Genomic DNA, 11,555 nt, shown 5'->3' with positions numbered 1-11,555 from the left:
AGTGATAAAAGTAATAGATCTAAAACAAATAATAAACCAGACTAGCCGCACTCTATCTGCGGTCTCTCGAATCTGTCTTGGATCCGAGCTGCCACTTGCAGTTTCCACACACGTAACAACCCAGACAAGCCGCACTCTCTCTGCGGTCTCTCGAAACCGTCTTGGATCCGAGCTGCCTCGTGCAGTTTCCAAACATATAACAGCCCAGACAAGGGCTCAGAAGGTGGGTCACCTTCTGATCTAAAAAGTCAGTGCTGAATCCCCATTTTAGTCATGGTTACCTTTCCATTTTATCTTAAAGCTCAGCATTTAGCCTATCACTTAATAAATGCGTGTAGCAAAGTTATTTTGAAGTAATTTATTGATTTTGTTCAAGATGTGAAGACAAAAATATTATTAGCCCACATCAAGTGCAATTAACCATGGCCTTCTTCAGTGTTAAACATTTTATCCCAACATTTTCAATTGCTGCCTCGTTCTTTTTTGGGCTATTATTCTCAATAAGCTAGCATACTGTCAGAACGGTTTCAGACAGCTCATCAAATTCAATAATTATTAGTAGGCCTAAATGCATATATATATTTATTCATTTTAACGGTCATAATGGTTTGACAAGTTGTCTCCCTTGCCATGTTAATTGCGGCAACATTGCCCTTTCTGGGGACAACTAAAAAAAACTGCTTTACACTCTGCTTTTTGAGACATAACTCCTCTTTTCGACGATCGCCTGATCTGGGCTGCAGAGTCTAAGCTTATTGAGGTCTATCTTGAATTAGTGTTGCCTGTTAGTGGAACGGAACGTTAGTGGAACGGCTTGAGGCTTAAGTCTAAGTTGACGTTTACCCAAATGAGACTTATTTGTGTTAGCGCGACTTGCGTTAGTGACATTGATGGTACTGTCAGGCCAAATAGTGTCCTAGGGCCAAATAGTGTCCTACCTGACGTCACGATGCCATTCCGAAGCAAGTCCGTTGCTATGCCGACCTTAAATTCCTGAGATATCTACGCGTGCTAGCAGGAAACTGTCATGATTGCTATACTGGTCTACTCTACTATTTAAAGTTTTCACTCGTTCGATAGCTGGTGCTAACTAGTTAGTTGTTTTCGTCAAAAACATGACTTATTTAGCATCAATTTTAACAGACCGGGAAGGCAACATGTATAGAGGGTTTTCACGGCGCGTCATCAGACCGGAAGTTGCCATATTGGAGGCACTCCGCATCACAACAAAGCACAGGCACTGAAGTATATATCGAACGTCGTTAAGGAAAATGGTTAATTATTGCTCTGTTTCAGGTTGTACCAATAGGACAGATCGAGAAAAACATATGCAATATTATCGACTTCCGAAAGTTATTATAAAACCAGGGAGAGGAATGTCAGAGATTATCAATGTAAAGGAGGCGCTTGTGGTTGGCAATGCTCAACCAAGATCTACCAGGGAAAAAACAGGATTGAGAGTCACTTGGCTACACCTGGAGTATTGCAATGATATCATACAGTTAAGGTTTGGTTGGTTAAAGATGTTATTGCATTACTTACTTTGGCCTTCACAACACAACGGTCGTTGATAACTTGGTACTGCGTCTCCCTCACCCATCCACACACCATCTGGTTATAGGCCTCCAAACCTTTGTAGGATTTAAGGTCTTCCGCTGTGTATGGGCTTGGCGAGAAAACAGGTAGCTTAGTTGACTATATTGGGATATGCAACTGAAGGAAGAATCACCGGGTCGTCACGGATCCAAGAGGGAGCTAACTCGTAGGGATCTACACCGCCAATAAATCGCAATTTCTAGAAATATTGCGCATTTTCTTGTGGTCCAAGTCCTTCCCTATATGCCTTTGCATCTTGGCCGTGTTTTGATGAGCTTTTCAGTTGTTTGGACATGGCTACATTCACTTAAAGTATCCAAAGCGCATAATACTCTGTTGTATTCGGTTCAGTGTGCCTCCACAATGGCAGCGCATCCGGGTTACTGCCCAGAATGTGACGTCGGTGAAAACCCTCTATAGTATTCTACCTGCGCGCGTTGCAGTATCGGGGATGTCGAACGAGTGAAAACTTTAAATGGTTAACTTTACTGGTTACAAGGTATGAAGTTTTGTATTTAAGCTTATTTAAACCAGTTTATTCTACTCTACTATTTAAAGTTTTCACTCGTAGTAACCAGTATAGCAACCATGACAGTTTCCTGCTAGCACGCGTAGATATCTCAGGAATTTAAGGTTGGCATAGCGACTGCGCGTCCTTGCTTCGGAACGGCATTGTGACGTCAGGTAGGACACTATTTGGCCCTAGGACACTATTTGGCCTGACAGTACCATAGATATATATCAATGGATGGAACACCCCCCAGGACGGGGTGTTCTAGGTTTGCTGACAATGACCAACCATTGCTACGTTACAAGAAACAAGGAACCAATCCGATTGGCCAACACTCTTCATCACTATATTTAAGAGTTAGAAACACTGTTCAACGGTTCAAACTGTATTTTTATTTTTACATCTTTCAATTATGAATACTTTTCAGAATCTGAATGGGCTTTATTCGCCAAGAAACTTTAAACAGACGTGTAAGTAGAAGTACACCATCATTTTCTTTGGCAGGTTGAATTTCTTCAGCTGCCGTAGGAAGTACATTCTCTGTTGTGCCAGAGCCTGTTTAAGGAGGGCCTTGCCACTCCCTATTAAGCCCCATTGTACTGGCTGCAGTTCCACCAGAGTACCACTGGGGGTGATTGCGAGCGAGTGCATGTTGAATGGGAGTCTATGGAGCTAAACGGCTAAATTTGTCTCTTTTGCCTGATTGTCGTTGAGAAATCTCTGATTTGATTGTAGTTTTTGCATGTTCAACATGGATTATAGGTCAAAAGTTGAACGAGTACTTAGGTCCTTTTGATTTCTTACAGGGTAAGTCGTTGTTGCCCATAACACGCTAGCATTCTGCTAATGAATGCTGATTGGTTAGTGGAGGACTGATACGACCAGAGCTCCCGCTTGATGGCATCAGAAGCGGAATCAGAATGTCAGAGCATTAACAACATTAGCAACAACAGTAGCAAGCCAAAACTGTTTCTAGTATGTGTATTGACAGGGAGAGCCTAACCTGTCAGCTGTGTTTTCGATGCCCTGAGAGAAAAAAGTATGTGACCAGAGCTTGCCGTAAAGCAGTAGCTCTGGTCATACGATGTGTATGACGTCAATTACATTTTCAAAAGCTTTTTAGAACAGAAAGGCGACTTTAAAACAATGTAACAGCCAGCAGTGTGTATTTTTTTTGCCTCCCCTTTTGAATTCAGAATTCAAATTACTAGACAAAAAATTATATCCTGAGAAAAGTGGATTTTGAGGGGTACCGCTCCATAGACCTCCATTCATTCTGCACTCGCTCGTTAGCGCCCTCACATGGAACTTCAACCAGTTCAGAACCCGGAAGTTTCCCGAGAGTGGCAGTTCTCTCTATATTAGACATTCTCTGGTTGTGCTTTCTTCAATTTCCTATTGACAGCTGTGAACAGTATCCTTTCTCAAGTAGGAATGAACAATTATAGCCTACCGAAGAAGCCGTGCTGTCACTGAACCACAACTTAGAATAGTCTAGGTGACCACAATACAGTTTGTTTCATGCTTGTAAAGTTTGCATTCATGAAATGTGTTATATTGCTTGTATTTGGTTATTTCCCAACATGTGGCAACAGTGCAGTTTAATTGTATTGAGTTTACTTGATGTTTGCTAACTTGGTGGTGCTAATGAGTTACTAATGAATGTAGCCTTGCTAATGGGACTTTTAATTTATAATTTTGCCTTCCGACTACACTTCTCTGTTTAGCACTGGTGTAGAAGTGCAAGACAGCAAATTCAACATCTTCAGACCATCAGTAAAGGTTTCGTTATTTTTTATGTGGATGCTACACTAACACAACCAGCAGACTGTTGTACCTGATACAAAAATGTATTTGACACTAGCCTATTGATATAGCTCATAATATTAAGCTTTAACACCTAATTCTATACCATTAAATTCACAACTGCAGACAAACTTACAGGATAAAGACTGAAGACATATTAGATAGTACCCAATTGCTGTGAAAGTACCGAGTCAATGAAGTGAATCACCAAGTACAAGTTCAAGACAAAATCAACGTATTTACTATAGAATTATAAAGTGCAGGTGTCTGATACAAGGTTGAGCAACTCAGAAGACTGGACTACACTATATAGGCCATACCACACTGATGCAACCAGTCAGTATGCTCACTATAGTGCATCTGTAAAAGTTAGTGAGGATGACTGAGTCCATGCCAAACTTCTTCAGTCTCCTCAGGAAGAATAGGCGTTTCTGGGCCACACATGTGTAGTCATAATATCCAGATTTAATTCATATTCATCTTGAAACACACACCTGAACTAATCATACTATATTGAGGATAAGAACTACGGTTTTCCAATTATAAAAAATCTGTATGGTTATTTAAGGATGATCATCCTCTATTAATAAGATTTCACACAGCAATTCTTTAAACAATATTATCTGTCCACCATACTTCATCAGACAACTGCATTTTTAAACATTTTAATAATATATCAAATATTCTGGGAGTGCAGGGTTCTAGTCGGGTAATAAAGTACTATGCATTTGTAGGGTGTTTAATATTTGCCAAACAGCAAAAACTTCCCCTATGGTTTAATGGAAGAGGGGAAACTGAATAGTGTGTTAACATTGAGTCAAGACCAATGGAAATTGTAGTTATTTGACTATGGGTTAAATCTGAGCAAGAATGGTCAAACTAAGGTGAAATTAGATATACATTTAAGAACATTGCAAATGAATGAAATCAATTACAATGGTAAACATGTTACAAAGCGACCGTTTTAAATCTTACCTACTCTACCTTGATTATTGTAAACCATAGAGAGTAAGAGGTGAGGAAGAAGGAATAGCACAAGCCAGAGCTGAGGAGAAGGTCTCTGGAGATGAAGAATACACAGAACAATGCTTCACATATCATTTTATGCACAAGAACAACCAATCACACCACATCTTGACCCTTACTTATCAACACATGACTTAAGGTCGATATATGCTTATGCGTTTTTTTCGAAAAACTGAGACATGGGAACGCCCTCGTCTCCATGGAACGCCCTCTACGAGCTCTCCGTCAGCCCTCGGAGAGCTTGACGTGCACCTCCTGAATTTTCTAACAATCCGTCGTAATTTCGGAGAGCTACGGAGACCCCCTTGGCTATGATTGGTCAGTATTAAGAACTGCTTGCGTCAGGGGTGGGGGCGGCGTCAGGGACGGACTGGGAGTAAAAATAGGCCCTGGACCAGCCTACCAGAACCGGGCCCGTCAAGGGCGTAGGTTTGGTCTCAGACTTGGTGGGAACATCCACCCAAATCGAGATGCCATTCTGTATACTATCCCTAAAGAGCTAGTTAGTATAACTGTATAATCTAAAAATGCACTCTCCAAAAAAAGAGGCTGTGATGATGAGACTGTAACACTGAACAACAAAATGTTTTATTATCATAAACCTCACCTGAAGCCCTGATGCTGTTTCCTCATCCTGCTCTACATCTGGAGTGTTTTCATGCTGTATTTCCTGCATACAAAATGGTTCATTCATTTTGTAGCCTATCCTATGGCTAGCAAGTTTAACCCTCCTACCATATTGTATACAGTGTTATTTGGACATTAATAATCAAATAATGATTCATTATATTTGAATAACCAACAGTGGTAACTTATTCACATTGTCAACTGCTTTTTCCAGCACCTGTCTAGCAATGCAGTGACAGTCCATCAACTGTGAATTTGTCCTAGGCTAGACTCCTAACCTTGGTTGAAAGATTAGCTGCAGAAGCTAGGTTTAGCTGTAACAATATCCTGGGTAACATATAATATCACCAGTTAATACTTTTCCACAGTAGAATTTGCATTTGAAAGCCTGGTTACTACCACTGCTAGTGAGGCTAGTTATTTAGCCTGACTTACTATGCTTTTTCAAAAAGCTTCGTACGTCCCCTTTATTCTTCTTGGGTGGAGGCATATCTAATCTACAAAGCACAAAAAGGGGCAAACATGTAGGCCTACATGCTGAAGGGAATATTAAAATGTGTTACTCTGGCCTTTTATGTATGTATTGTTGGCAGACAGCCCTGGTAAGTTAGTTGTACCGTTGTCGCCGACACACCCGCTAACTTGTCTGCGACTGCCAGTGCAAGCAAGCAAAGTAACATATGCTTCTTCCCGTGCGTGTCGCGTGTCAGGTAACCCTCCCCTTCGGGTTTTCAGCCAATCAAATTATGGCGTTTCTTGTACTGTCGCGTCCTGGCCGTCGGAATCGATCCAAATAGCAACACAATTCGCTAAAATATTGGTGGGGACAATTTTGTCATTTTCAAATGTTGGTGGGGACAAGTACCTAGCGTCCCCCCCTAAATCTACGCCCATGGGTCCCGTATACGCCACCACAGCGAGCGCCCTGCTAATGCATGCAAATTCTGTGCCTGATGTGATGCTTTGGGACTTCCACGCTTAATGTGATTATTTTGGCTGATTTGAGCGAAAAGCGTTTTTTTGAGCTTGATGTACCGCCACGGAGGTCGACAGTTCCCTGCCATACAGAGACTGCTCCAGGGGGGTATTCGTCGTAGCTCGCTAAGCAGTTTAGCGAGCTAACTTTCAGGCTAAGATAAAACACGCCCCTCTTTTTGGTTCGTGGAAGCAAGTTTAGATAAATCACCATAGTAACATATCAATTAGCACTAACCTGCTCGAGAGCAGGCTAACGTAAGTGTAGCTGGATAAGCTTGCCACACCCCCGGAAAATAATTGGCAGCTCCCTTTTTGAGAGACCCAGCTGACCAAAGAGCTATATAGTTCGATTAGCTTTCCATACCGATAGTTTTTTGCGATCGCCAATCCTTTATTTCACACGGATTAGTTCTTGTTTGAGCGATATCTATTCAGCCGGCAAGGACTCATTTATTTGCAAGACCTTCTCGGGCCGTAGGCCTACATTGCAAATATCACAAGCCGCAGCAAGCTATGCTTTATGAGCTTATGCTGCTGTGTGAATATGTAACATTATGTTATAAGAAATGTCTAATCCGTTGTGCCTGTGCTTTATTTGTTTCACTGTGGGAGAGTGGGAAACGTCATATCGATTCCTTTTTATGTCTTGACGTGAAGAAGTTGACAATAAAGCTACTTGAAACTTTTACTGTGCTTTAGACTCTCTGCATAGCCTTGAGGTTTTTCGCGTCAGGTAGGCTACATTTTTATACAGTATAGGCGATGCAGAAAACATTGGCAAAGCCGCAGCATGCGTTGCTGTAAGAAAAGTGTAGGCCTACTTGGCGCTTAACCAGCTGGCATGTCACAGTCAATGAAATCAAAGACGGATTTACACATAGGCCTACATGCATATACATATAGGGTGATATCAGGTAAAATGGGCCATCATCTGTGTCCCTCACAAACACACCTACACATGTGTTGGAGTGTGTGTGTGTGTGTGTGTAAGGGTGTGTGTGTGTGTGTGTGTGTCACACCATGACAGTTAGTATGGCGAACGAGAAGGAAGCGAGAGGAGAGGAGAGAGGGAGAAGGAAAGGGAGAGAAAAGAGAGGATGGACCAGAGAGGAAAAGATACAAAGATAAAACAGGGATGGAAAGGAAGGCCAAACAATTACAATCTGTGGAAAGAGGAGAGGATGAAGGGGGCCTTAGATGAATACATGGAGGGAGAGAAGAAAGAAATTACAGTGAGTGTGCACCTCTTATCAAGAGCATAGGGTGTGCCGCGATCCACACTGCAAAGACGCATCAGTGGAAAGGTGACTGGCAGTGAACATGTGTCAGGGCGGAAGCCCTACCTTCCACAGGAGGCGGAAAGGGAGCTTGCTGCCACCCTCAACACATTGGCGCAGAGGGGGTTTCCCTTCACAAAACGTGATGTCCAGCAAGTGGCCTTTGATTTTGCAGCCAAGAACACCATATCTGGTTTCTTCAAGACAGCAGGGAGGGCCGGATATTACTGGTTTAAGAACTTTCTAAAGCACAACCAAGAGCTTGGGATGCACAAGCCAGAGGTCCTGTCTGCAGCACGGGCTGCTGGACTCAACAAAGAGGTGGTTAGCCAGTGGTTTAACCAGTATGAGAGCCTTTTGGTCGAGCTGGGTATTGAGGGCCCACCGTCACATATATATGGAACTGTGACGAGTCTGGGCTTCAGGATCATAAAAAAAAAAAATTATGGCACATATGAATATGTTTGTTTAATGCAGTTCAAATGTTATGTGGCTGTATAAGCAACTGTGTTTTAAAATTAAAATTGATGATAAATTACAATATCCCTTTGCAGTTTCACTGGCCCATTTTACCTGAACAGCTGGTCCATTTTACCTGAAACTGCTGGTGCAAAAAAAGTTGGCACAGCTGATGTTTCAAGAACTGTAGGGCCTAAATAATTATATTTTATTACATCATTCCAACAAAAAAATCAAAAACAGTCATAAGTAATCATAAAAACACATGGAAAAGGTATAGCCTATGGTATTGTATTGTTGTCCCAAAGATTTACCAAAAAGTGGCCCATTTTACTTGATATCACCCTACATATATCCTCATAAGTGTCTATGAATTCGTATCAATTAGATACTCTTTGGCCTTGTTTTTATACTTATTCTGAAAGAGTTGATATCATTATTTTCGCTAGCAAGATCTCAATCGATGATTAATTTCCATTAAGCCTACTGCCAGCAGGCACACAGAAATGTGATCTGATTGATTGGGGTAATAAGGCACTAAAGATGAGCCTATACATTTTACCAAAATACGCATTTAGTTTATCGGCAATTTTTTTTGCCAAGATGCCTGTCTTGCTCTGGCAGCGGTGGCGGTGTTTGACTTAGCCATGATAATATGCTTATTGTCTTCGTAGAGACTCATTTTAATAGTTTGCTCAGATGGCGAGAATATCACCGCTCTAACTTTCGTCTTTTCCGCCATCATACCGTTAGAAAATCACGGTTTTGGTGATCGACCTTTCCTGCCTTTTGAAGTAGGACGTGCTCGTGCACTTGCCCTGATAAGTTTAGCCTGATTGAAATTAACCACATGATTTGGATGCGGATCAGCCGTCGACGAACCGATATTTGCGGTTCTCAGTTAGCTCGCTAATGTTAACGGGCTAAAGGGACAAATGATTAACTTAGCTTCAACCCTTACGAAGAACGGGCCCCAGAGCTCCAGCTAACGAGTGTAAACGAACGGAAAGGTTTGAGGTGAAGTAACTAGATTTGTTTTGTTATTGACCAGCAAACTATAGTGAAGAAGAAACAAATTTTGCTACTCCCGGATTCGACAGAGATGGACTGGAACCTTTGTGAATTGATTCGCCGTTTTGTTAAATGCTAGGACCAATACCTTTTTGGCTAGCTGTTACGACCCCCAGTCTGTGGTGTTGTATTTGGTATTTGTGTGTGTTCCCTGCTGTGCTGTCTGTTCCGGTGGCGCGACTCAACCCATCAACACAGGGTCCACGCATGACTCCTCCTCTCCATAATCCGGTTCACCTGGATCCTGTCATCAACCATCCCTCCACCAGTATATATTGTACCACTCTGTGTTTGTTTGGGGGGGAATAAGTCGTTGGCTGTATTGGGTGTGGGTAAGGCCTGCTTTATGTTTAGTTGTGTGGGTTCCCCTCTGTGCTAACCATTGTCCTTTTGACTTGTTTTCCTTGTCCTGTTGTGTTGAGTTGCTTTGTTTGTAGTGTTAAGTGTTGTCCAGAATGTTTTCTTGTTCTTTTGTTCAGGGACTGGGGAGTAGTTTAGAGCTACCCTGGGGTATACATCACCCGTAGGAACTTACTGTCTATATACACCAGCTAGACCTGGGCAGACCACTGCTGTATTTTTGGTTAGGACACCTCATTCGTGTGTCAGTTGCTTTGTGTTTAGTTTTGGGAACTTTATGTTGATTTATTTTCTTTGGTCCTGTCCAGCCCTCCCCTTGTCCCTGTTTATTTTCCCCATTACCATTATTATTTACTATACCGTGGTGGCAAAATAAAGCCTTAATATTCCATTCGTTTGTGTCCTTGATCGCACTCCTTGCTCTGCGCACCCTTTACTGGCCTTTGAGAGTCTCTGAGCGGCGGCAGGGGTCAGGTTCCCTCCGTTACAGGCATAGGCTTTTAACACAAGCCTATTTCATTTTATACTTTGCCGTTTTTCAGTGTTTCCGGAATTTCAGTATTTTCATCTGGACTGAATAATAGGACTGTTGAAGTACACTTCCTCTTGAGAATGGTGATTTTGAGTGACCAGGATATTCCTATACATTCTGCATTTGTTTTATTTTCCTAATTGACTTAGATTAATAAATACTCTCAAATGTTCTACTTTAAATTATTTGTTTATACTGCAGTCTTTGAAGTAGGGGCGTCTCATCCCTGCCTCTAGAGTATGGTAGTGGCGGAAGTCATTTAGGTCATCACCGTGACGTACAAATCCTAAAGCCTAAATTATCATATTCGTGTCACTTAGGGCAGGTTAGACTTGGGACTAGTAGGCCTGTGGGTTAGGGACTCAGATCCTCTTATCTCCAGCCTTTCAGGGAGGAGTTAGTTACCCCTACTAAGCGGACGTAGGTCCCGTTCGCTACACAGAGAACCCTTGTCAGTACACATGTTACAGCATCAACTAGACTTGTGTGTTAAACAGTATATTATCTACTGCCTGTATTGTCCTTTTGAAAGTTAATAGGAAATTAAATAGGCTGAACATCAACATGTAACATCAAGTATAGCCTAGAATTTCCAAACAAAATAGCTTTCATTATTATGTATGCCACTTGGACCGTGTCCTGGCAATAAATACAGAACATTATGCTGTATGTTTTGCCAGGATAACTGGGCTAGACCATTGAATGTTTGTTTTACTGGATACAACAACGCGATCAGTCAACCGACTATAAAATGTTTTTAATGGCGGGCTATCATATAGCACAACTTCTGTCTAGGTAGGTGGCATCCTTTAGCCAAATAATTACCCTACATTTTGCTGAGATTGAAGGGTGAGACAACAAATGTTCTAATGAATCACCGATAAAGTCATTTTCTGACATATGCGTCCCGCGACATCATTTGGTTGGCCCGGCACTGCAGGAACCATATAGCATTATTCGTTGGCAGCAGCACTATTTTAATAAAAATTTATTGTGGAATTCCTGTTCAGCAAATAAAATCCAGAATAGTTGTTGGTTTGGCTTAAGCAGCCCCGAATGTTTACAAAGTCTGGCTCCACGCCTGATTAACACTCGGATCGATAAGCAGTCAACAAAAATGGTACCTATATATAAACAATACGATCCCTTTCCGTAATCATGATACCCCCCCAGAATTGCACCCCCAGTCAAAGCAGGCTGCATCGGTGCCAGCTAACATCACAAACCTCACAAAGAGAAACAGTTCCAACCATCACATTAGGGGTGAGTTAATTAAATATTTGACCATATATAGCTGGCACATTTTTAAATT

This window comes from Hypomesus nipponensis, chromosome 21 (genome assembly GCF_054491055.1).
Source record: "Hypomesus nipponensis isolate SF chromosome 21, ASM5449105v1, whole genome shotgun sequence".
NCBI classification, from domain to species: domain Eukaryota; kingdom Metazoa; phylum Chordata; class Actinopteri; order Osmeriformes; family Osmeridae; genus Hypomesus; species Hypomesus nipponensis.
The sequence above is the reverse complement of the archived record's forward strand: the minus strand, read 5'-3'. Positions refer to the sequence as shown.